At 43.2% G+C, this 25,525-nt stretch overlaps 1 protein-coding gene across 3 annotated transcripts in view; it reads right to left on the bottom strand.

The window, feature by feature from the left end:
* The window catches only part of tbxa2r (thromboxane A2 receptor), a 46,972-nt gene extending 23,021 nt beyond the window's left edge, over nt 1-23,951 (bottom strand). The window contains exon 1 of one of the 3 annotated variants that reach the window (XM_073068195.1): nt 23,733-23,951. The gene's annotated coding sequence lies outside the window, so the exon portion shown is untranslated. Of the gene's footprint in view, nt 1-23,427; nt 23,530-23,681 lie in introns of those variants that run through there. The other 2 variants (XM_073068194.1, XM_073068196.1) reach the window with 2 other exon arrangements.
* Nucleotides 23,952-25,525: the final 1,574 nt, after the last annotated feature.

The raw sequence follows: 25,525 nt of genomic DNA, 5'->3' as shown, positions 1-25,525 counted from the left end.
CCAAAAGGGATTGGATTCCGTCCCATACTCATGGTTAGTAGAAGCTCTTAGTTTATATAAACCATATCCAATACAGTACTGTGAAATTCTGACAAAGGATAGGCATACTATAATCACCCCTTCTGTTAAGAACTAAACAAAGAACAACCACCATTACCAAAACAAACTGAGGCATTTTCCAGTGGGACTCACTAAACCCACTACTGCTCTGTCTAGCTTTAAACCCACTCTCTGCTGGTTAGGTAGGATAGCAAATCAGAGATAACCAAACTAATTATACCTTGACACACCTATAAATGGACTATTTGAAATTATACACTCCATCAGTAAAGCGAAAGCAATTAATTCAAATAATAGAACTATACGACCGATGGATGAGTCTGAAACTTGTAAGTATCTGGGATGTCAACAAACAACAAAAATAGATCTTAATGTAATAAAGCGAAAACTTTCAACTGAATTTACGTCAAGGTTTAAGAAAATCTACCAAACAGAGCTCAATAGTAAAAATATAACAAAGGCGTAAACACTTGCTATACTGACATTAACATATTCATTTGGCATCATATCTTGGTCCAAAACTGAGCTGGAAAATTCACAAAGAAAAATAAGAACGGATATGACAAATTTTAGAAAACACTATGTACACTCAAACGCTCTTAGATTAACACTACCAAGGACAGAAGGCAGAAGAACCATATCAGACATAAACAGCAGTCAGATAAAATTTCTAACAATATATTTTCATCAATGAAAACAGGATTCAGCACTCCATGCGAACATACCAATTCTGATCAGCACAATCCAGAAAAATGAAGAAATTACCACTGCAGAAGGAAAAGTTAACTAATTGAAGAGCATGACCCTTGAACCCCTCAATCTGAGCAGACTAGGTGTCGACAAGGAAGCATCGAATGTTTGGCTCAGAGTTGGAGACCTCTTCCCAGAAACAGAGCGGTTCCTTGTGGCAATACAGGAGCAAGTGGTAACACAAAAATGTATCAAAAATACATAACAAGAGACCAATTAAGATGATAAATGCGGATTCACCTGACAACTGGCTGAGCTGTTTATTCTATACTTCCCTCCTTAAATCTGGCTTCAGGAGGTCTATGTGAGATCTCAGATTCTTGCTCATGAACAGCATTGCAGGTGTTGGATTTGTCATCGCATAAACAGAGTTCTAATACACAAAAATGAAGTTGTTCACCTTGTGCTGTAGATAAATGTCCCACGAACAGTCAGAATTCTTCAGATGTGTATTGTGATCTGTAGTCCCTCACAATTTGTTCTGGTCAGCTGTTTCTGGCGAAGATAGTCTTCAGAGTGGAGACAGTCATTGCTGAGGTGGTTGACTTTATTGGTATAACCTCTGGCCACTTTGAACGAGCATCCACAGCAATTAGGAACATGAAGTCCATGAATGGCCCAGCAAAATCTGTACTCTTTGCCATGGAGAAGATGGCCACTCCCATGGGTGTAACAGTGCCAGTGGGGGTGCATTTTGAATATTTTGGTATCCCAAACAGCTTTTGACAAGTCTTCGATCTGTTTATCTATTCCCTTTTCAAACACTTTCTCATTAGCATTGAGCAGCTGTGCCAATCTCTGGTTAGTGCTGTCACTTGGGCTGCCTGTTGAAGCCACACTGAGAGCTTTGGTTGAGTGCCAGTCTAGTTGGATTTTTCTCAGTCATTCACGTCCAAAATGTGCTGGCTGTCCACCTTTCAAAGCATAAAACTAACTGTTGCCTCCGTATGTCACAGTTTTTTTTCAGTTTGCCTTTGGGAAATACTTCTTTGCCTGTGTAGGTCTGTAGTATCATTGAGGTCTTCTTTAATGATATCTTAGAAAACAGACTGTTGTAATCAGCCTCTGGAATTATGGACAAAGCTGCCCTGTGTCCAGTTCCATGTTCAGCTTACACCGGACACATCTATTGTGATCCAGATGATTTTGTACCCTGCTTCAGATGTACTATGCAGTTCTACACATGACAGTTCACCTTTGTCTGATTCTATTTTACATTTGGTAACTTCATGTATTTGCTTTGTTTTGTCTTTTGAGACTTTTCATTCAGTTGAGGTTTTTAATCTGCAGACAAGGTCACACTTTCTGCAGACTTATCTTTGAACCAACAGTTGTTTGCACCATGGGAGGATTTGCCACATTGATAACATTTTTGCACCATTCAGGGACATTTTGTGCATTTCACATTCTAACCTCCTTTTCTGTAGTTCCGCTGCATCCTTTGCAGCGGTCTCTACCCATAACTGCAATGGTTAATTCTCGTTCTAAGGTTAGGCCTCTTTGCCCAGCAGACTCGTTTGAGGGCTTTGACTATGCATGTCACGTACAAGCCTGTCCCTTAATGCACCAGAAAGTCCATCTCTCAAGTCACTGTACTGGGAAAATGTGTGCAGTTTTGCAATGTTTTGAGGAAGGTTTTCATCTTTTGACTAGTTCCTTTTGTAAAATCTAAGTCTCTCAGCTATTGCCAGCAGTTTAGGGCTCAAATGATCATATAAAATTGTAGCAATTTTGTCGAATGTCTTGCTTGCTGGCTTTGCATGGTTTACTTGGTTGCAAGAGAGACAGTACGTTCTTGCACCCGTTAAGCTAATAAGTGTAGAGGCTTTCTTTTGCTCCTCTACGTTGTTCACGTTACAGTACAGTTCCACCCTCTCGATATGTGACTCCCAGCCTTCATTAGCACTATCCAATTCGTCATCATTCCCGACTGAAGCTATCGGCACATTATTTTCACTTTAAGTTCAGTGAGTCTTTCACCGTTACTCACACGTTTGTTAGTGTCCATGACAGCCTTCTCTGTACTGTATAACTCTTGTTGTTTCATCCCGTAATTGTGCTGCAACTGTCAGTACAGTTCAAGATATTTTCTGACACTCAGATTCGTACTCGTTGCCAATTTGTTGTGTATGGGCACAGCTAGATATCAATTTGAATAACAGCTTGCATGCGTGAGATGGTTTAAACTGGTGTATTGGGATTGTAGCAGATCATTACGTAATGCTGAGGGGAGGGTGGGTCATCATTGCTCTAAAAGAAACAGTTCTATATGTTACAAGAAGCCCTATTTTAGATAAGCAAATGGTCTAGAATTGGTGGAATGGACTCAGCAGTAGCACTTACAAGGGAGTTGGATAAATAGTGAGGAAGGAATGAGTTTAGGGCTGTACAGAAAGAACAGGACATTGTGAGCACTGTGACTATTCTTTTCCAGAACCAGCCGAGTCTATATCCCAATGGCTTCTGTCCAATACCACAAGATTATGAAAGGCAGATGAAGAAGAGTTTATAGATCTTGAAAATTTAAAGATTAATGATTACCCTGCTTGCTCACTGTTTGTACAGATCAAATCATTACACACGGTGCAATGAGGTAGAATGAGGTAAAAACCATAACCATATATAACCATATAACAATTACAGCACGGAAACAGGCCATCTTGGCCCTTCTAGTCCGTGCCAAACACTTACTCTCACCTAGTCCCACTGACCGCACTAAGCCCACAACCCTCCATTCCTTTCCTGTCCATATACCTATCCAATTTTACTTTAAATGACAATACCGAACCTGCCTCTACCACTTCTACTGGAAGCTTGTTCCACACAGCTACTACTCTCTGAGTAAAGAAATTCCCCTCATGTTACCCTTAAACTTTTGCCCCCTAACTCTCAACTCATGTCCTCTTGTTTGAATCTCCCTTACTCTCAATGGAAAAAGCCTATCCACGTCAACTTGATCTATCCCCCTCATAATTTTAAATACCTAAATTATTATCTTAAAATATCTAAAAAAAAAACCTAAAAATAACAACGCAGAATAAAGTGTAACAGCTGCAGAGAAAGCGCAGTGCAGATAAATGATAAAGTGCAAGATAATGAGATGGCTTGTGAGGGCAAGGGTGTATCTTACCACATCAGGAACCATTTAATATTCTTACTACAGCTGGCCTTGAGCCAGGCATTTGTAATTCACTGCATTTGATGTCATCTACACTGGAAGGACCAAGTACAGGTAAGTGCAAGAGCCCACCTTATCAGAGAAGAGGTCTATTCAACATGAGTGTGAGTGAGTGTGTGTGTGTCTGTGTCTCTGTGTGTCTGTGTGTGTCTGTGTGTCTGTATGTGTCTGTGTGTGTGTGTGTGTCTGTGTGTGTGTGTCTGTGTGTGTGTGTGTGTGTGTCTGTGTGTGTGTGTGTCTGTGTGTGTGTGTGTCTGTGTGTGTGTGTACAAAACCTATGGCCTGCAACACAACACAAAATGCTGGAGGAACTCAGCAGGTCAGGCAGCATCTAATGGAAAGGAATAAGCAGTCAGCTTTTGGGGCTGAGACCCTTCTTCAGGACTGGAAAGCAAGGGGGAAGATGCCAGAAAGGAGGACAGCTGGGTGGGAAAGGTAAAGGGCTGGAGAAGAAAGAATCTGATAAGAGAGGAGAGTGGACCATGGGAGAAAGGGAAGGAGGAGGGGACCCGGGAGGAGTGATAGGCAGGGGAAAAGAGGTAAAAAGGCCAGAGTGGGGAAATCAGAAGGAGAAATCGACATTTATGCCATCAGGTTGGAGGCTACTCAGGTGGAGGTTGGCCTCATCTTAAGACGTGGCCATGGACTGAACGGGAATGGGAATCAGAATTAAAATGTTTGGCCACTGGGAAGTTCCACTTTTGGCAGATGGAGTGCACCCCCCACCATGACCTGCATTGTTATGGTCATAGTTTGAACTTTGGATGAATTGGGCTGAAAGGCCTGTTTCTACATGGGAATAGGCCCTTCAGCCCAACTCATCCATACTAGCCGAGGTGCCAAACCTGAGGTAGCCACCTTTGCCTGCATTTGGCCCGTACTCCTTTAACGCTCTAACGTTCAAGAGGTAGAAACATCTCTCCGCAGAAGCTTGTAATCTAATGGATAGAACACAGAACATCACAGCACAGGAAAAGGCCCTTGGGTCCCCAACATTGTGCTGAACCAATTAAATTAGTAATCAAATAGCCAACTAAACTAATCTCTTCTCCCTGCACAATATCCTTCCATCTCCCTCACATTCATCTAAGTGTCTCTTACAGGTCTCTAATGTATCTGCCTCTGCCACCACCCCAGGCAGCGCATTCCAGCCACCCACTAATTTGTGTGACAACCTCGTCCCTCACACCTCCTTTGAAATTACCCCCTCTTGCTTTAAATACATGACCTCTGGTATTAGACATTTCAAATCTTGGAAAAAGATATTGTCTGTCTATCTATGCCTCTCATAATTTCTTAGACCTTTGTCAGATCTCCCCTGAGCCTACAGTACTCAACGGAAAGCAATCCAAGTTTGTCCACCCTCTCGTTGTAGCACAAAACCTCTGACTGAGGCAATATCCTGGTAGACTTCTTCTGCACCCTTTCCAAAGTCTCAACATCCTTCCTATAATGTGCTGACCAGAACTGTCCATGTAATACGCCATGCGTGGCCAACTAGAATTTTATAAAGCTGATGGAGAATCTCACTCATCTAGCTAAATTACCCAGTTTACTCCATCTATTATATTGAAATTGACTTATTATAGAAAATCTGTTGAACTTGTGTAATTTGGCACATCAATGTTATTTATTGATTGATTGAGATACAGTGCGGAATAGGCCCTTCCAGCTTTGAGCCATGCCACCCGGCAATTCCCCAATTTAATCGTAGCCTAATCTTGGGACAAATTACAATGACCGATTACCCTACCGACCGGTACGTCTTTGGACTGTGGGAGGAAACCGGAGCACCCGGAGGAAACCTACACAGTCACAGGGAGAATGTACAAACTGCTTACAGACAGTGGTGGGAATTGAACCCAGGCCGCAGGTACTGTAAAGCATTGTGCTAACCACTACGTTATGTGCCTCCGGTTTGTTTGGGAGCAATGTGTGCTACATGGAATATTTTGTCACCTGGACTATCTATGCCTGAAACAAAATAGAATATGTTGAAAACACTCAATAGGTCAGGCAGCAGGGAGGGAGAGCATACAAACTCCTTACAGACAGCGGCAGGAATGAGAAACAGAGTTATTGGTTACGATCCCTCTTCACAACTGGGGAAGAGAAAAAAAATCTGTTTTAAACTACAGAGAAATTGGGATGGGGTGGCTAGGACAAAGTATTTATCCTTGATAGGGTGAGGCCAGGAATGCAACAATTTGATGCCTCTTGCCCTATACTCACTGGAGTTTAGAAGAATGAGGATGCATCTCACAGGGTGGTACAGAAGAGTAGAGGTTAGCCTATTGCTTCACGGTGCCAGCAGTATGATCAGCTTGATTCCTGCCACTGTCCGTAAGGAGTTAGTATGCTCTCTGCATGACCATGTGGGTTTGCTCTGGGTGCTCTAGATTCTTCCCACATTTCAAAGATGTACGGGTTATGATTAGTAAATTGTGACACTAGCAGGCTGCCCAGCACAATCCTCGTTAATTTGATTTAATGCAAATGATGTATCTCACTGCATGTTTTGATGTACACATGACAAATAAAGCTAATCTTTTTTAAAATCCTTTTTCATTGAAATTTACAGAAGGCCCGGAGAGAGTAGACGTGGAGGGGATGTTTCCAATAGCTGGGGAGTCCAGGATCTGAGGACACAACCTCAGAAGAGAAGGACGTCCATTTAGAACAGAGTTGAGGAAAATTTCTTTAGCCAGAGGGTGGTTAAGCTGTGCAATTCATTACCATAGACAGCTATGGAGAACATGTCCTTGGGTGTATTTAAATACAGGTTGATTGGCTCTTGATTAGCAAGGACATCATAGGTTATGGGGAGAAGGCAGGAGAATAGGTTGAAAGGGAATAACATTAGCAATGATGAAATGGTGGAGCACACTCAATACTCCTACATCTATTGGTCCTAAGGAGTTGCTGTGGAAATGAGTTGTAGATCTGGTTGATGAGTTAACGGTGTAGTTTGAGAAAGAAATAAGGGGCACACTAATACCTTTCAAAACTTCAGTGGTTCAATGGTTCCATTTAAAATCAGAGTATGTATACAGTATACAACCTGAAATTCTTACTCTTCACAGACATTCACGAAACAGTGAAAAACCCCAAAGAATGAATGAGAGAAAAATGTTAGAACCCCAAAGCCCTTCCCCTCCTATGCACAAGCAGCAACAAAGCATCAACCCTCCCCCTTTCCCCTACTTATTCCATCAGCAAGTGTCAGCATTCCCCCTTCCCATCACCACCACTCACCAAAACACCCAAAGAGACCATGATCTAGGTCCATCAAAATCTATGGTCCATAACCCAACATGCCACAGGCTCTCTCTCTCTCTCTCTCTCTCTCTCTCTCTCTCACTAAAGAGGGAAGACAGAGTTGTCACCTCTTCCACATCAAGAAAGGGAACCAACTGCTTGCTGTTTTGATATTACAGTCTGCAGTAACTCTTTAATTCAAGTTATTCAAAGTGTTGTCCACATTTAGTCTAGTGGTCAGCTTCCAATGCACGGTTCGTATGCAGAGATTTATATGGAAAACCCTTATACTGTGCATGCATGATCTTCCTCTCCTAGCTACTGCTATAAGATTCCCTTGTACATGCAATTATTAATTAAGTTTCAGCGACATCATTGGGTTCTGTGAGAGAGGTCGTCGACTGCTGGTCTTCTCACCAGGGACAGTGATTCGCATCAGTGTTGACTGGATTCTTGGCAAGACCAGTACAAAATCATGAAGATTCACACGGAGTAATCAGAGAGGATTACATTAATGAGTAAAGTTCTTGAACTTCGTGGCAGATTGCCAACCCTGTTAGCGAGTCACAGAAACAGACCCTTTAGCTAACCCAGCCAATGGCCAACTATTATTCTGCCTAGACCCATCAACTTGCACTTGGACCATAGCCCCCTGTCCCCTCATTCTCCTATACTCTGGGATTCAAGATTCAAAATTGTTTAAAGTCACGGAACATAGAACATAAAACATAAACCGTACAGCACAGAACAGGCCATTTAGCCCACAATGTTATGCTGAACCAGCTAAAAAACAAATCAAAAAACACCTGAAAACTAATCCCTCTTACCTACACAATGTCCATATCCTTCCATCTTTCTCACAGTCATGTGCCTATCAGGTGGTATTTGCCTCTACCACTTTATCAGGCATCCATCACTGAGTAAAAAAACCCATCCTCCTTGAACATAACCTCCTCTCACCTTCAAAGCATTCCCTCTGGTATTAGACATTCCAACTCTGGGAAAAACTCTAACTAGGCCTCCCATAATCTTATAAACCTCTATCAGATCTCCCCTTAGCCTCTGTCACTCCAGAAAAAACAACCCAAGTTTATCCAGCCTCTCGTGACAGCGCATGCTCTCTAAACTAGACAGAATCTTGGTAAACCTCTTCTGCACCTGCTCCAAAGCCTCAACATCCTTCCTATCGTGGGGCGACCAGAACTGTATCAATACTCCAGAGTTCTATAAAGTTGCAACTTGACTTTTGAACTCAATGCCTTGACTAATAAAAGCAAGAATTCCATAAGCCTTCTTAGCCACCTTATGGTCCTGTGCAACCACTTTCAAGGAGCTATGAACTTGGACCAAGATCTCTCTACTCAGCAACACTGTTGAGGGTCTTGCCTTTAAAAGTGTACTGTCTCCTTGTATTAGTCCTACCAAGGTGAAACACCTCACATTTATGTAGTTTAAACTCCATCCGCCATTTCTCTGCCCATATCCGCAACTGATCTATATTGTGCTGTATTCTTTGCCAGTCTTCTACACTATCCATAACTTCGCCAATTTCAATATCATCCACAAACTTACCAACCAACCCATCTACATTTTCATCCATGTCATTTATATACACCACACACAACAGAGGTCCCTGTGGAGCACCCTAATTATAGACCTCCAGCTCGAATAGTCTCTTCTATTTAGTCTTCTAAGCTCAAACCAGATCTGAATCCAAACAGCAATTCTCCACAGACCCAATGCATCCTAATCTCCTGCATCTGCCTCCCATGAGGGACATTGTCAAAAGTCTTACTAAAATCCATATAGACAACCTCTACTGCTCCTTCTTCATTAATCTCTCCCGTCATCTTGTCAGAAAACTCAGTCAAGTTGGTAAGACACAACTTGCCCTGCACAAAGCCATGCTGGCTCTCTCTAATCAGACCATGGCTTTCCATTTGTCATTTCCAGTCCGTAAGGGTAAAGGAGAACAAAATAATTGTTAGTCAGGATCCGATGCAGCATAGAAAACAAAGATTAAAAAATGCAATAATTATTTTAGAAAACACAATAAATATAAATACGCAAGATAGCTTATATATAGTACATAGATTGTTTGTATGCTAAAGTAGTGCTAGGCACAGGAGTATCCATACATAAGGTATCTGACAGGAAATGATAAAAGTTGTGCTGGTTGGGGGTACTGAGGGGAGAGTTAGTGAAAGCTTTCAATCTGATTAAGGTTTCTATCCGCTCTTATCACCTTCCTTCTACAAATGGTTCAGATCGTATTTAAATTGTTTGCAACAATACCATGAATTAATAGTGATTTCCCTCCTTGTACATTCCTACTGAGTTCCATGGTTTATCCATGGCTCACCAACACTTTTATTCGAAACCATCTCCCACAGGCATTATCTCAAAGCTTGAAAATCCGCTTCTGCCTGTTTGCCACCACCTCATTTCCCTCCACCTCCTTTGATTCTATAGCCAACTCTCTGACTTCCTCCAACAACCTAGGATGCTGAAGCTTTAGAGTGGGTGCAAGGGGAAAGCAAGTCTTATGAGGGCAGGTTGAGCAAGCTAGGGCTTTTCTCTTCATTAGCTGTGCTTTAATCGTGTTGGTGGGCAGCATCATTTGGAAAGTCCCAAACCTACTGGTATCAGCTAAAGGAAATGAGATCAAATAAAGTTAATTATCATTCAAACATTCATGGATGCAGCCACACAAAACAGTGTTCCTCTGGGGCCAAATGTATACAGCACATTCAATATAGAGAGCAAAAAGCATAGTCACGCAAAAAGATGTATATATAGTCCAAAACCATGAGCGACATGTCCCGCAAATTAATGGTACAGCACCCGACAATCTGGCCTGTCATTCCACCATCCAAACGCTAGAGGGCAACACCGACGGAAGAGGCAAGCCCACAACCAAGCACCGACACCTGGACTGCAGCAGCAGGGAAGCCCACGGCTTGAGGCCTAGTCCTTGCTACAACCAAGGCTACACAGCCCCCATGCTGCCTGACTCTCCACCAAACAAGGGAAACAGGCCTGTGGTATCTTACATTATCAGGGTCTTGCGATCGCAAGAGAAATGTCCAAGACAATCACACACGTCGCCTTCACATACCAACTCTGACACCTTCGAGTAGCAGGCAGCAACACGGTCTGCACCCGGGTGAGCACTTCCGAACGCAATCCGGCTCCCTCGACGCCCCAGCCAGCCAATCTGATCAATGAGCAACCCCATGATGCGGTAGACCTGCTGTTCCCAAAGTTTTGGGGAGTCTAGCATAGTCTTGCAATCATAAAAAAAACACATTAACAAAAAAAAACCTTTGGTTGGCCCCCCGAGAAGCCACTGTGTCTGAACGCACTGTCATCTTTCCAGAAGATCTCAGAAACGAATTGGAAGTTGAGTATTTTTTTGGATGTTCTCCAAATCTGATGGATTCAGCAAACTCTATGATCCATTACACAGCAAGCAAAATGTTGGCTGGTCATGGGCTGATTGCATAATTGTTATACTTCATCGCATACTGTATACCCTACACTTGTTTTGTTTCAAACTGGAACATGAATCATTTCAGTGTCTTCATCAATCAAATGACTGCAATCCTGATGATTAACATAATCTTAAAGAGGCTTAAGATACTTGGCAGCACTCTACCCATTGCAAAATCTTCACCAGAGAGAAGGAAAGAGGTGGAAAAAAAACCCACTGCTGACTCCACCCACCCTAAACAGTTAGCTATTCTCCAACTTGCTATCAGGGAGATGCTACAAGTCTATCGTCACCAGAACTACAAGTCATCTCAGTGCGTATCCCGATCAGTTTTTACTCAGCCATCATTCAGTGTTGTGACCACCTCTATCACTGCAACACACAAAAATGCTGGAGGAACTCAGCAGGCCAGACAGCGTCGATGGAAAACCAGTTCTCTGATTAAAGTCCTGGACTGAGATGCCAACTGCACTTTTTGTCATCAGGAGATGCTGCCTGGCCTGCTAAGTTCCTCCAGCATTGTGTGTGTGTTGCCTGGATTTCTTGTTTGTGACCTCAATCACTGTTTGGTTTCACACCTCCTCCTCCTCCTCCCTCTCCAAATTCAGGTTGCAGTGAGTGGTCCACTCAGCAGAGAAGATCATTGGTTGTCAGCTGCCAACATTAAAAGACCTGTTCATCACCACATTGAAGAGCAGAGCAAGAAAAATTGCTGCTAACGCCACTGGCTGGTGGTGTAGTGACGTCCGCACCAGATTTCAAGGCGAGTGGTCCCAGATTTGGTTCCTTGCACGCTTTCCATCCGTGCTGGGTTGAACATCCAGCTAAGCAATTTGGCCTCGTAAAAGGCAGATTAATGCTAAAGAAATGGCAAGTTTTCTGCCCGATGCACCATAAGGCGCGGAGAGGAACTGAACCTCCATCCTCTCCAACAGTCTGCTATTCACCAATTTGCCATCAGGGAGATGCTACACTTGCATACTGCTCTCAACACATCGCAAATGATGATACAAACACTGCACTTCACTGTACGTTTTAACATTCTGATACACATGTAGACAAATAAATAGTCTTTATCTCTTTAACCTTTAGCTTTAAACAAAACTCATTTCACACAGTACCATTCAACAAGCTCACACTTATCAGCAAGTTTTATCAAACACAAAAGCAAGGAGGAGAAACTCAGTATGCTAAAATAATCTAGTAATACAGTTCTCTTCATGGGGATAGAAAGCACTGGATCAGGTACGGAGTAGAAACAAGAGTTAATGGGACATATCTCATCTCTTTGATTTACAACAGCCAGAGTTTGTACATGGAGGGTGTGGATGTCGTGACAAGAGCCAAGATAATGTGCAGGCTACAATAGTTTACATACAGAGTGCAGTCAACCCAGGCAAGAAAGGTCTTTGAAGAGCAAAGCTTCCCTTTGAGCGGACTGGAGCCATTTGGCATGTGGTCACAAGATGAGGATGCAAATGAACACGCTAACTGAAGTGAACACGACCTATGAACTCACTTTCACATACTCTACAACTCATGTTCTCAGTATTATTTATTTACTTATTATTATTAGATTTTTTCTGTTTTTAGCTTTTTCACTTTGGTTGTCAGTCTTTGTGTGTGGAGTTTTTCATTGATTCTAATGTATTTCTTTATTTTACTCGGAATGCTGCAAGAAAATGAATTTCAGGGTGGTATTTGGTGACATAGGTACTTTGATAATAAATTGAATTTGAACATTTATTTATTTATTGAGCTCTGCACTGTATTAGCAACCCCCAATTTAATCCTAGCTTAATCATGGGACAATTTACAATGACCAATTAACCTACCAACTGGTACGTCTTTTGACCGTGGGAGGAAACCAGAGCCCTCAGAGGAAACCCACACAGTCACGGGAGAAACACAAACAGCAGGAATTGAACCCGGTCGCTGCTACTGTAAGGCATTGTGCTAACCACTACGTGCTGTCCTTTGGAGCTTTAAACTACTAGACAATTACTTTACTAACTCTAACATGTCAAAGTAAGTAAAATTTATTATCAAAGTGTGTATATGTTACCATATATCTTGAGATTCACTTTCTTGCAGGCAATTACAGGAAAATAAATACAATAGAATTTATGAAAAACTATACATAAAGAACTGACAACTAATGAGCAAAAGAAAAAAATCATGCAAATAAAAAATACTGACAGCGAGTTAAGAGTCCTTGAAAGAGCTACATAGTGTCCACACCAGGACCAGCAGATTCCGGAACAGTAACTTCCCCCAAGCAGTAAGGCTGATCAACACTTCCACCCACTCATCCACTCCTCCACACCCCCAACCACCACTACTTTATCATTTCCTGTCAGAGTCACCTTATGTACAGACACTCCTGTGCCTAGCATCACTTTATGGCATGATCACCTACGTCATATGACACTGCACATAACAATGACGATGAATAATTATTCATTGAAATAAGGAGACCACAGCCATACATGATATCCTATGTGGAATCTTACAGAAACAGAAAGAAACTAATTGGTCCAATTCCAGCTACTATCAGAACAATCCCACCTGCCTCATTCCCTGTGTCCCTACAAATTCCTCACTCTCATGCAATTTCCATCAACTAGAACATAGAGCACAGAACAGTACAGCTCAGGAACAGGCCCTTCAGCCCACAATGTCTATGCCAAGCATGATGCCAAATTAAACCAACCCTATCTGATCATATCTCTCCATTCCCTGCGTGTGCATTTGCCTACACTGGGAGGTCCTAGCAGCTTGTCTAGGAGATGTGCAAGGAAACTGGAACACCTAACAGAAATCTATGCAGACACTGGGAGACAAACTCAGCCAGTCCCATCGTGGGCACGAGCTTCCCCTGCATCGAGAAGGCGATACCTCAAAAAGGCAGTATCCATCATTAAGGACCCCCATCACCCACGGCATGCTCTCTTCTCATTGCTATCATCAAGGAGGTGGTACAGGAGCCTGAAGACACACACTCAATATTTCAGAAACAGCTTCTTCCGCTCTGCCATCAGATTTCTAAACGGACAATGAACCCATGAACACTACCTCACTACTCTTACCCCTCTCTTTTTAAACTACTTATTTAATTTAACATCTTTATATACTTATTGCAATTTATAGCTCTTTTTGGGTGGCGGTGTGGAGATATGTCTCTACCAAAGGAGGTGTAAGGTGCTCCTTCCCTCCGCAAGCCTGCAGGTTACCATCGGCAAGCTGCAGCACCTGCTTAGCCGCCCCCCAATCAGGGTCACGTGGAGCCATGGGAGCAGGTGGTGGATGGTCGTACGAGCAGCTGATCCTTATCACAAGTCCTGGTTATGTGACCACTGATGCCAGGCAGACAATCTCTGAAGAGTACTAATAATGGCCAGGGTCACCTGTCTTGTAAAGACACTGCCCAGAAGGCGGCAATGGTCAACCACAACAATCGTGGTCTTGGAAAGATCTGTATGGATGGCATTCAAGACAAAGTAGTTCACTGTACCTCAATACTTGTAACAACAAAAAACAATTTACCAATTTATAAAAACCATAAGACGTAGAAGCAGAACTAGGCCATTCGGCCTATCAAGTCTGCTCCACAGGAAGGTAGTGGGTAGAACACAGAACAATACAAGCCCTTTGGTCCATAATGTTGCGCCGACCTTTTAACCTACTCTAAGATCAATCTAACCCTTCATTCGTCTATCAGAAAATAGCACACGGATGTCATCCCAAATGTTTTGTTAGATGAAGTGTAGTCGATGATTGGAATGGGCCAGACAATCTCAGGCAGAGAACGTCACTGGAAAGAATGACACTTGACAATTGTTTTTTGTCCACTGGGCTCTGCATCAGTTGCACTGGTATGTCTGAAGTTACGTATAACCTAGACCAGATCATGGTGGGAATTATTACCAGATGGGTTTTTACGCCAGTCCTGCGCATACATCACTAACATTTCAGTCCGGTTTTATTTAACTCAATTTGGTATTAGAGCTAGTTTATTATTATCACAGAACATAGAACACTACAGCACAGTACAGTTCCTTTAGTCCGTGATGCTGTGACGATGTTTTAGCCTACTCTAGGATCAATCTAACCCTTCCTTCCTACATAGTCCTTGATTTTTCTATCATGCAAAAGTTTATTAAATGCCCCTAATGTTTCTGTCTCCACTACCAACCCAAGCAGGGAATTTCACATGCTCACCATTCCTGATGTAAAAAAAGACTTACCCCTACCACTGAGAGCATCTCCATCCGGTACGGGAGTTGCCGAACATCAGACTGGAGTCCCTACGGAGGACTGTGAGAATGGCTGAGAGGATCATCGGGGTCTCCCTACCATCCAGCGGAGACATTTATTAGAAACACTGCATATGCAAGGCCTTTAGTATTACCAAGGATCCCACCTATCCATCCAGCATCCTCTTTGACTTTCTACCATCAGGCAGTAGACTCCCATGCATAAAACAAGAACGGTCAGGACAGGAAACAGGAAACATTAGGCTTCTGAACTCTGTGCTGCATCGCATTCGAAGTGTCACCAGTTAATCTGTTCTATTTATCTGTAAGTCCACTCCATCCGGCTATCTACGACCTCCCCTTTCTCACATCTTCTCTCTTCATCTCTCGCTGAACAAAAGACTCAGATCACCTCGCTCTCAGGCACACAAGAAAAAAAATACTCCCTTCATTGGACAGCGCACGTTCCAAAGCCCCTGTTATCTCTAGTCTTAACCCAAACACCACTGTTACAGAAAAACTATTACATTAGCAGGGAAACCTTTCCCAGGGCATTATACATGTTATGTGCATTACTGTGCTTTACAGCCTGGTCCAGCAAAACATTGTCTAATTTGGTGTTCATGTATATATTTAAATGACAATAAGCTTGACTTGACTCGATAAAACATGTACATACAAGTATATTTGGAATAGTAGTGATTTACCATCTGAATTCAAAGTAGCATGTTTTCTACCCTCACAGTCCAGATTTAGACTCACCAACAGATTTCTTATCATAGTTAAGTTACCAGGTAGAAAAGCTGCCAGATTTAATATTCTTGCCAACTGCACTACGCAGCAAGCCCAAGGACAGATTCAAAGTTCTCACGGGTGCTGCAAGCGCTTAAATAGTCAAGACTGTAATTTGCATGGGATATTCAAAATATTTCTTTCTTGAATACGAACATTCCTGGAATCTTTCATTTTCTCGGTTGGAAATGAACACTGTAACACCCAGGAAGGAAGGAAGGTTAATAATTCTAACAATCAGAATCAGATTTATTATCATCGACCTAGGTGGCGGGAAATTTGTTGTTTTGCAGCAACAATACTGTACAAAAGCATAAAATTACCATAAATAAATAGTGCCAAAAATAGGAACAATGAGGTAGTATTCATGGATCATTTGGAAGTCTGAAGCAGGCCATGTTCTCTTCTCGCTGCTACCATCAGGCAGGAGGTACAGGAGCCTTAGGTCCCACACCACCAAGTTCAGGAACAGTTATTACTCTTCAGCCATCAAGCTCTTGAACTGACATGGATTACATCATTCACCTCAACTCTAAACTGATTCCACAACCTATGGACTCAGGTTCAATGACTCTACAACTCATGATCTTAGTCGATTTCTCCTTTGGGGGTAAAAAAAAATCCCTCCCTTTCCCCTCTTCTTCCATTCCCACCTCTTCTCACCTGCCTATTAGCCCTCCTCCCTCCCTTTCTCCTATAGTCCACTCCCTACTCTTACCAGATTACTTCCTCTCCAGCCCTTTACCTTTCCCACCCTCCAGGCTTCACCTATTACCTTCTAGCTATCCCTCTTCCCTTCCCTCCACCTTCCTATTCTGGCGTTTTCTCCCTTCCTTTTCAGTCCTGAAGAAGGGTCTCAGCCCAAATCATCGACCGTTTATTCATTTCCATTGATGCCGCCTGACCTGCTGAGTTCCTCCAGCATTTTGCGTGTGTTATTTATCAATCAGGAAATAACTTGGAAAATGTGTAGATGGTTGGTGTAGGTTGGTCAATGGTTGGCTGGAGTTGTTCTCTTATCATGGCAATTCATTTGCAAGCATTTTGTCACCATACAAGGAGACATCATCCGTGCGTTGTTAATTGGTGGTGTGTCCTCAGAATGCTTGGTCTTTATATACCTATCTTTCAGGGGATTGATTGTAATTATGGAAGCTCAGTTATGATGTGGAAAGGAAATCACATCACAGATTGGTTGCATGGCAACTCTGCTCATTGTGGTCTGGAATTTTGCCCGCAGTGGCTTATGAATAGGATCAAGATTTATACATCTGCTCACACAATTGTTTGTGGGAAAACAGGCTTCTAGAAATCCTCTTGTTTACTGTGTGTTTACTCATACCATGACTTTCACTGATGTCCAGTTGAATTTGTGCCACTCTTGATCTTCATGGGTAGAGAGTTGGTCATGTTGCTTTATAGCCAGTTGATGATCATGGATCCTTGTGGAAGTTTTCTCCCAGTTTGGCCCACATGATATTCGCTGCAGTCCCCACATTGCGTTTTGTTATCCACGTTGACCTCATCCAATAGATTGATTTGTTCCTACTGGTCTCTTCTCAACGTTACTGCTGGCTTATGTGCGACCAAAATTCTATGTTCTTGGAGCAGTTGGGCCATCATTTTGAAGGCATTTTGAATGCACGGGGGGGGGGGGGGGGTTGCTATTGGACAAGACTGCTCTTAAAACATTGACTGTGTGTCTTCAGGCCCCTGTTGAGTAGAGCCACTCTCAGGTTGGAGGAACAACACCTCATCTTCTGTTTGGGTATCCTTCAACTTGGTGGCATGAATATATCAAACCTCCTGTATTTTCCCCCCTGCTCTCTTCTTCCATTCTCCACTCTAGGTCCCCTCTTACCTCTTCTTTTCCCCTCAACTGTCCATCACCTCCCGTTGGGATTCCTCTTCCTTCCCTTTCTCCCATGGGCACTCTCTTCTCCTATAAGATTCTTTCTTATTCAGCCCTCTACCTTTTCCACCTATCACCTCACAGCTTCTCAGCATCATCCCTCCCCCACCTACCTGGCTTCACCTATCACCTTCTAGAGTATCCTCCTTCCCCACCCCTGCCTTCTTCCCACTTCCTTTCCAGTCTTGATGAAGGGTCTTGGCTATTTATTCATTTCCACAGATGCTGCCTGATCTGATTTTCTCCAGCATTTTGTGTGTGTTGCTCTGGATTTCCAGCATCTACAGAATCCCTTAGTTTGTATCTCCTCCCTGATGGTAGGAATGAGAAGACTGCTTGTGTGTAGAAACATAAGGAGACCAGACAGAAGTAGGGCTCTCCAGTTCTTTCTTCTCAGGGCAACTCTGAGTGTATATTAATTCCATACCCTTGGGGTTTCAAATACTTACATAGAAGCTTCATAAGTTTCATAAGAGTTACTGCTCTCACCACACTTTCAGGCAATGAGTTCCAGATTCCAAGCACACTCCGGATGAAAACAAATCTTTTCCACTTCTTGCTGTTTCAGTATAGTAGCAAAAAATTTAAGGCCACACCCACCACAGACATTCTCTCTTCTCCCCCCTCTCCCTTTGGGCAGAAGACAAAAGTCTGAGAGCATGTACCACCAGGTTCTAGGACATCTTCTGGTATAGGGCATGTTCTACTGTTCCACGTTCTACTGTTAAGTGTATTAATTAGCCGAGAGTCCAGCTCAGGAAAAGGCCTCGCCACCACTGAGCAAATTTACCTGAAGTACTGCCACAAGAAAGCAGCATCCATCATGTATTTATTTAGAGATTCAGTGTGGAACAGGCCCTTCTGACTCAACAAGCCATGCCGCCCAGCAACCCACCTATTCAACCCCAGCCTAAGCAGTGTTGACTGTTTGTCAATGGAACTAGATTAGGAAATTCACTGCGCAACTCGTAATTAATCGAAGCTCACACTTCATTGTCTCTGCACAAACAACAACATAACTATGTCGACCTTGAGTCAACAACTTAGGACATGAATTCTATTGTCCCCTCTGTACCAACACTCACTCAGACCACTTGTCCAATTTATAACACTGAAATAGGGGATCTCCGTTGGTTAGATGATCGATCCTCTCTTCGCCCAGCCCCAGGCATGGGGGTTCTTGCTTGCGATGGTGGTCTCTTGAGAGAGTTATCACTGTTAGCATGCTCAAAGTGTTCATTATTACGCTCCTTCCTTACCAATTCGAATGTTGCATTCCAGTGTCATTGGCTGTAGGTCATCTGATTGACCTTTAATACCGTTTTATTGGCTCTGCTCCAGGCCAGTATCCATTGATTGCCCTCTTCCCAGCAAATGACAGTTGGTAATTTATGGGTCTTTGTTTTCTCCAGTAACCAGCTTGAATCACTCCAGACAGGCACCAATCCCAATATTCACAAACCTGCATGTTATGTTATATCAAAGAACACCTCACAAATAACTTGTTTGGAAATGATCTCTGGTTCAGCAGACTACCTGAAGCTTCATTGTGTCCACTTTAAAACACAGAAAGCAAAGCAACTTCATGTTACAAAATGGAGGTCATTAAACAGTTCCTCAAAATGGCAGCCTCCATCTCCAAGCACATGGCAGGAACAAAGTCAATTGATCCGTCTGCTTCCACTGTCCTTGACCCAGTCGAGTTCAACACTTTCTTCCATATTTTAAATCCACCATTGCCTACAACAGGAAATTTTACTATGACCAACTAATCTACTAACCAGTAAATCTTTGGACTGTGGGAGAAAACCAGAGCACCCACAGGAAACCCATGCTGATTTGAGTTAATCAATATGGTCTTCTTCCGATTTTTATTTAAATGGATTTGAGTTGGCGGATTGATGTTTTTCTTCTGTGGAAGATTGCATGATGTATAGCTCCGAGGTTGTGCTCCCAATGGTTTTTTTTTTTGGGGGGGGGGGTTTAGTTAGTAGGGGTTCTTTTTTTCTCTTTTCTTTCTTTCAAAAAAATATTCTTAATACTTTATTTTTTCTTATTATTATTGATGTATTGCTTAGCTTTGTTAATCAGTTATTTGCTAATTTAATTCTTCATTTAACATAATGATATATTGACTTGATTACCTTAACGTAATTTTTCTTTCTGTTGATCTTCAATATTAATCAATAAAACAGATTTTAAAAATGAAAATGAAACCCACACTGTCATGTGAAGGGCATACAAATTTCTTACAGAGGACGTCAGAATTGAACTCCAAACTCCAAAGCCCCAAGCTGTAATTGCACCTCACTAACTGCTATGGCACCGCAGTGTCCAACAATCATTAAAGACCCCCACCATCCAGGCCATGCTCTCTTCTTGCTAATACCATTGGGCAGGAAGTACAGAAGCCTTAGGTCTAACACCACCAGTTTCAGGAACAGTTATTGCCCTTAAATCATCACACACCGGAACCAGCAAGGATAACTTCATTCTCCAAATCTCCACTAATCTTAACCTGATTCTATGACTTACAGGCTTACTTTCAAGGACTCTTTATAACTGATGTTCTCAGTTTTTTTATTTGCACAATGTCTGTTTTTACACACTGGATATTTGTCAGGCTTTGTCTGTTTATAAATAGTTTTATCAAGACCTTTCAATATCTTGTAGGTTTCAATGAGATCCTCCTCATTCTTCTAAACTCCAGTGAGTATAGGCACAGAGCCGACAAATGCTCCTCATACATTAACCCTTTCATTCTTGAGATTATTCTTATGAATGTTCTCTGGACCTTCAACGCTAGCCCATTTTTTCTTCGATCATCATTATAATTATGTGCCGTGTCATATGATGTAGATGATCATGGTCTCATGACCATGATTGTTCCTGGTTAGTTTTTCTAGAGAAGTGGTTTGCCATTGCCTTCTTCTGGGCAGTGTCTTTACAAGACGGGTGACCCCAGCTGTTATCAATAATCTTCAGAGATTATCTGCCTGGCATCAGTGGTTGCATAACCAGGACTTGTGACCATAACAGGCTGCTCATATGACCATCCTCCTGCCCCCCTGATTGGGGGGGGGGGGGTGCTAAACAGGTGCTACACCAAGGGTGACCTGCAGGCTAGCGGAGGGAAGGAGTGCCTTACACCTCCTTTGGTAGTGACACATCTCCACCCTGCTACCAAAAGTACCACATGCCTTCTTAACCACACTGTTAACTTGTATGGCAATTTTGAGAGATCTATGGACTTGCACCCCAAGATCCCTCCGCTCTTCCTTGTGGTAAGAATCTTGTCATTAGCATTGTATTCTGCCTTCAAATATGATCTTCCAACATGTATCACTTCACTCTTTCCCCAATTAAACTCCATCTGCCATGTCTCTGCCCAAATCTGCCATCCTGTTTATAACCTGCTGGTAGATACTCTGCCAGCCTGCAGGAGAGGTGCAGAGCCGGGCAGAGGAAAGGAGCACCCTATACCCCCTTTGGTAGCAACAGATCACCACTCTGCCACTCAAGGTAAGGGGCCCAGATGTGACCTTTTATTGTTGCTACATCACACAGACTTGTGAAAGTGATTACTGAAACTCAAACCGAGTACACACGACTGGATCAACATGTGCTCCTCCCTGTGCCATGACAATTTAATATAGGACACATAATAGTACAGAACAGAAACTGGCCCTTCAGCCCGAAATGTTGTACAAAATTAATTAAAGTAGAAATTATACAAAATGACTAAGGAACTTTGCAGATCAGGCGGCAACCCTAGATGTGTGTTGTTTCAAATTTCTAGCATCTGCAGCCAGTTTGTTTTTGGCTGAAATTTCTAATTACACAGGCAGGAGTAGGATTGTAAACTAGTCTTACACAGTCAGGAAAGCTCACGAACGCCTCTGCTTTCTGAGGAATTTGAAGAGAGCACATCCATACTCACATCATTCTACAGATGTGCAGTAGAGAGCACCCTAACAAGACGCATCACTGCCTGGCACGGAAACTGCACTGCTGCGGACAGGAAGACTTTACAACAGGTAGTCAAAACTGCCCAACCCATCACCAACACCAGACTACCAGCCTTCAAGGCCATACATACAGAAAGGTACTGTACCAGAAAAGGGCTAGTAACATCATGAAGGATCCCACACACCCAGCTCATGAACTGTTTGTCCCACTCCATTCAGGGAGGAAACTACAAGTAGCATGCACACCAGGACCACCAGACTCAAAACCAGATACTTCCCCCAAGCAGAAAGGCTGATCAACACCTCCACCCACTTCTCAGACAGACAGACAGATTTTATTGATCCCGAGGGAAATTGGGTTTCGTTACAGTCGCACCAACCAAGACTAGTGTAGAAATATAGCAATATAAAACCATAAATAATAAGAAGTAAATTATTCCAAGTGGAAATAAGTCCAGGACCAGCCTATTGGCTCAGGGAGTCTGACACTCCGAGGGAGGAGTTGTAAAGTTTGATGGCCACAGGTAGGAATGACTTCCTATGACGCTCAGTGTTACATCTCGGTGGAATGAGTCTCTGGCTGAATGTACTCCTGTGCCTAACCAGTACATTATGGAGTGGATGGGAGACATTGTCCAAGATGGCATGCAACTTGGACAGCATCCTCTTTTCAGACACCACCGTCAGAGAGTCCAGTTCCACCCCCACAACATCACTGGCCTTAAGAATGAGTTTGTTGATTCTGTTGGTGTCTGCTACCCTCAGCCTGCTGCCCCAGCACACCACAGCAAACATGATAGCACCATATCCCAACCACCACTACTTAATCATTTCCTGTCAGAGTCACTTTATGTACAGACATTCCTGTGACCAGGGTCACTTTATAGACATACAATCAATGTATATAAGCTATTTTACGTATTTATTGTGCTGTTATTATTACTGTGTTCTTTATCACATTGTAGTTTTTTTGTGCTGCATCGGATCTGGAGTAACAATTATTTCGTTCTCCTTTACACTTGTGTACAGGGATTGACGTTAAACTTTCCTGAATCTTGCCATCGTCTAACTGAACTAATCCCTCCTCTTACACAACGTCCTCAACCCTCCATTTCTTGGCATTCATGTGCCTATCTAAAGGTCTCTTAACCGCCTCTGGTGTATCTGCTCCCATCGTCGTCCCAGGCAGCGCATTCCAAGCACCCAGCACCACCGTAACAAATTAAATGATGGGATATCTGGACTAATCTTAACTTCTAGCAACTGCTGGACCGCAGACAGCTTAGAAATAACGGAGACACGAGAGACTGCAGATCTTGCAATCTAAGGCAACGAACAAATTGTTTTTTTTCCTCCGGCACTTTGGCTGAACTTTAAGAAGTAGCACCTTGCATCGTAACAGAAGCAGCCTTTAAATTCGCGGTCATAGCGCCACCAGCATCCAAAAAACCTCTCATATCGATCATAGAACATAGACAGAATAGTACATGATGTTGTGCTGTCCTATAAAAACCGTCTCCACGATCAGTCTAACCCTCTGCTCCCATTATCTGTGCCTGCCGACGAGTCTCTTCAAGTTCCTAATTTATCGATCTCTACCACCACCCTCGGCAATACATTCCAGTGACTTCCAACTCTGTTTAAAATAAAACACCCTACACCTCTCCACAGAGCTTCTTGCTCTGACGTCTCATTCCTCCCTCCCAAGTCTCGGACCGAAACGTCGCCCGTTTTATTCATTTCCATAGATGCTGCCTGACCTGCTGAGTTCCTCCGGCACCTGGTCCACGGAACTTTCACTCGCTTTAAAAGGACGTCCTCCGGTCCCAGGCTTTGCCGCCCTGGGGGAAAATGGCGCTGGCTGTCCACTCCCTATCTATGCCTCCTATCATCTGAGACACCTCTTTCAGTTGCCTCTCGCCCCCCTTCGCTCCAAAACCCTAGCTCGCACCCTACCCTTGCGTATTAAGTAAACGGACATTGGGTACAAGTAAAGTGTTTCTCAGAAACTTACCGGTTTTCCTGGTGTGGTGCACAGAGTAGGGACGATGTCTGCAGATTTTACCTCAGTGTCGGGATCTCTCCTCCAAAACGCGAACTCCTTGCCTCGTTGGGTGACGATCCACACGGCGCGTATCCGAGGAGGGAATGGGAGATGGTTTGACTCCCAGCCCGCCGCCAGCCTCCTATAAGAGTTCGGTTCCCATCCCACGCCCGCCCCTCGCCTCTGTGAAACACTTGTCCGCCCAGCGCACGCCCCTTCCGAGTGGGTCAGCGAGTTAGGTGAGACCGGGGGGAAGGAGCCCGTGAGAAAACTGCTCACCCCGATCCTCGCGAAGGAGAGGAGGGAGCCGCGTCGGCAAAAACTGCAGCGCCAAGGAGAACCCTTCGAAATATGGGGACGGCTCGCCAGTATCCGCACGCGTGGCTTAAATCTTCAGCCACAGCCACAGCCGCAGCGGACGTGATGCTGGTGCTTTTTCTCGGTAGGGTTCGAAAACGCTGTGGTCAGAAATTTCAAAACTGCTCAGAACCCTGCCACGGAGAGCGGGGTTGTCTAGCCAAAGTAAATTATTCATTCGAGGAACAGGGGGAACACCGGGCTCATCGAGTCTGCTCTGCCACTCCATCGCGGCGGATTTAGTATCCCTCTCAACCCCAATCTCCGGCCTTCTCCCCGTAACCTTTGACAACCAGGGGGCACAGTTTCAGAATGCAAAGGCGTTCCTTCCGATCCCAGATAAGGAGGAATTTCTTTAGCCAGAAGATGGTGAATCTACAGAATTCAAAGGTTAAAGGGAGAAGGTATGAAAATGGGGTTGAGAGAGATAATAAATCAGCCCTGACAGAATGGTGAGGCAGACTCGATGGGCTGAATGGACTAATTCTGCACCAATGCCTTGTGTTCCTATGGTCTAAAACAAAAATTAAAATGGCCCCGTCCTCATATTCAGACTTAGAATCAGAATCAAGTTTAATATTATTGGCATATGTCGTGAAACCTGTTCATTGCAATTCATAATAACAAAAAAACTAAAAACTGCAATAAGAAATATATACAAAAATTAAATTAAGTAGTGTAAAGAGAAAGCAAAAAAAGTGAGGTTGTGTACATGGGTTCATTGTTCATTCAGGAATCTGATGGCAGAAGGGAAGGAGCTGTTCCTGAAACTTTGAGTGTGTGTCTTCAGGCTCCTGTACTTCCTCCCTGATGATAACAATGAGAAGAGGGCATGTCCTGAGTGATGGGGATCCTTAATCATGGATGCTGCCTTACTGAGGCATCACTTTTTGAAGGTGCCCTGGATGCTGGGGAGGTTAGTGCCCATGATGGAGCTGACTGAGTTCACAACTTTCTGTTCTCGATTTCAAGCCTGTAGGGGCTGCGATTTCAAATCGCACATCTTACCTCAACTGCCAATAATTAGACTTCTTTTTATTTTATCCCGTACACATTGGTTTCTGCAAACCTTGTTATACCTCTCAGATGGTGCTTAAGCAAGCTTTTCCCTGCATCTCAGTACATGTGACAGAAGCACACACATCATTTACCACTGGGTGGAGATCGAGGAATCAAATGATGACTAACATGAGAATATCTGTCAATTATGTCAAGAAATATCAATCATATTTGAGAAATTCTGAACAATTTCTAATCTTAATGTGATATAGTAGCTAAAAGTCAAAGTCAAGTTTATTCTCATATACAGAAGGACAAGTAAAATTTGCTCGCAGTAGCATCACAGACACATGGCATCAAATAAATAGCATTAACAAAAAACAAAAAAATACAGTTTTAATCAGAAAGAACACAATTGGAATAGTCCATAACACAATTAGAATATTAATTAATGCTCT

Source organism: Hemitrygon akajei, chromosome 16 (genome assembly GCF_048418815.1).
Source record: "Hemitrygon akajei chromosome 16, sHemAka1.3, whole genome shotgun sequence".
In the NCBI taxonomy this organism is placed as follows: domain Eukaryota; kingdom Metazoa; phylum Chordata; class Chondrichthyes; order Myliobatiformes; family Dasyatidae; genus Hemitrygon; species Hemitrygon akajei.
This window is presented reverse-complemented; position numbering and strand designations above follow the sequence as displayed.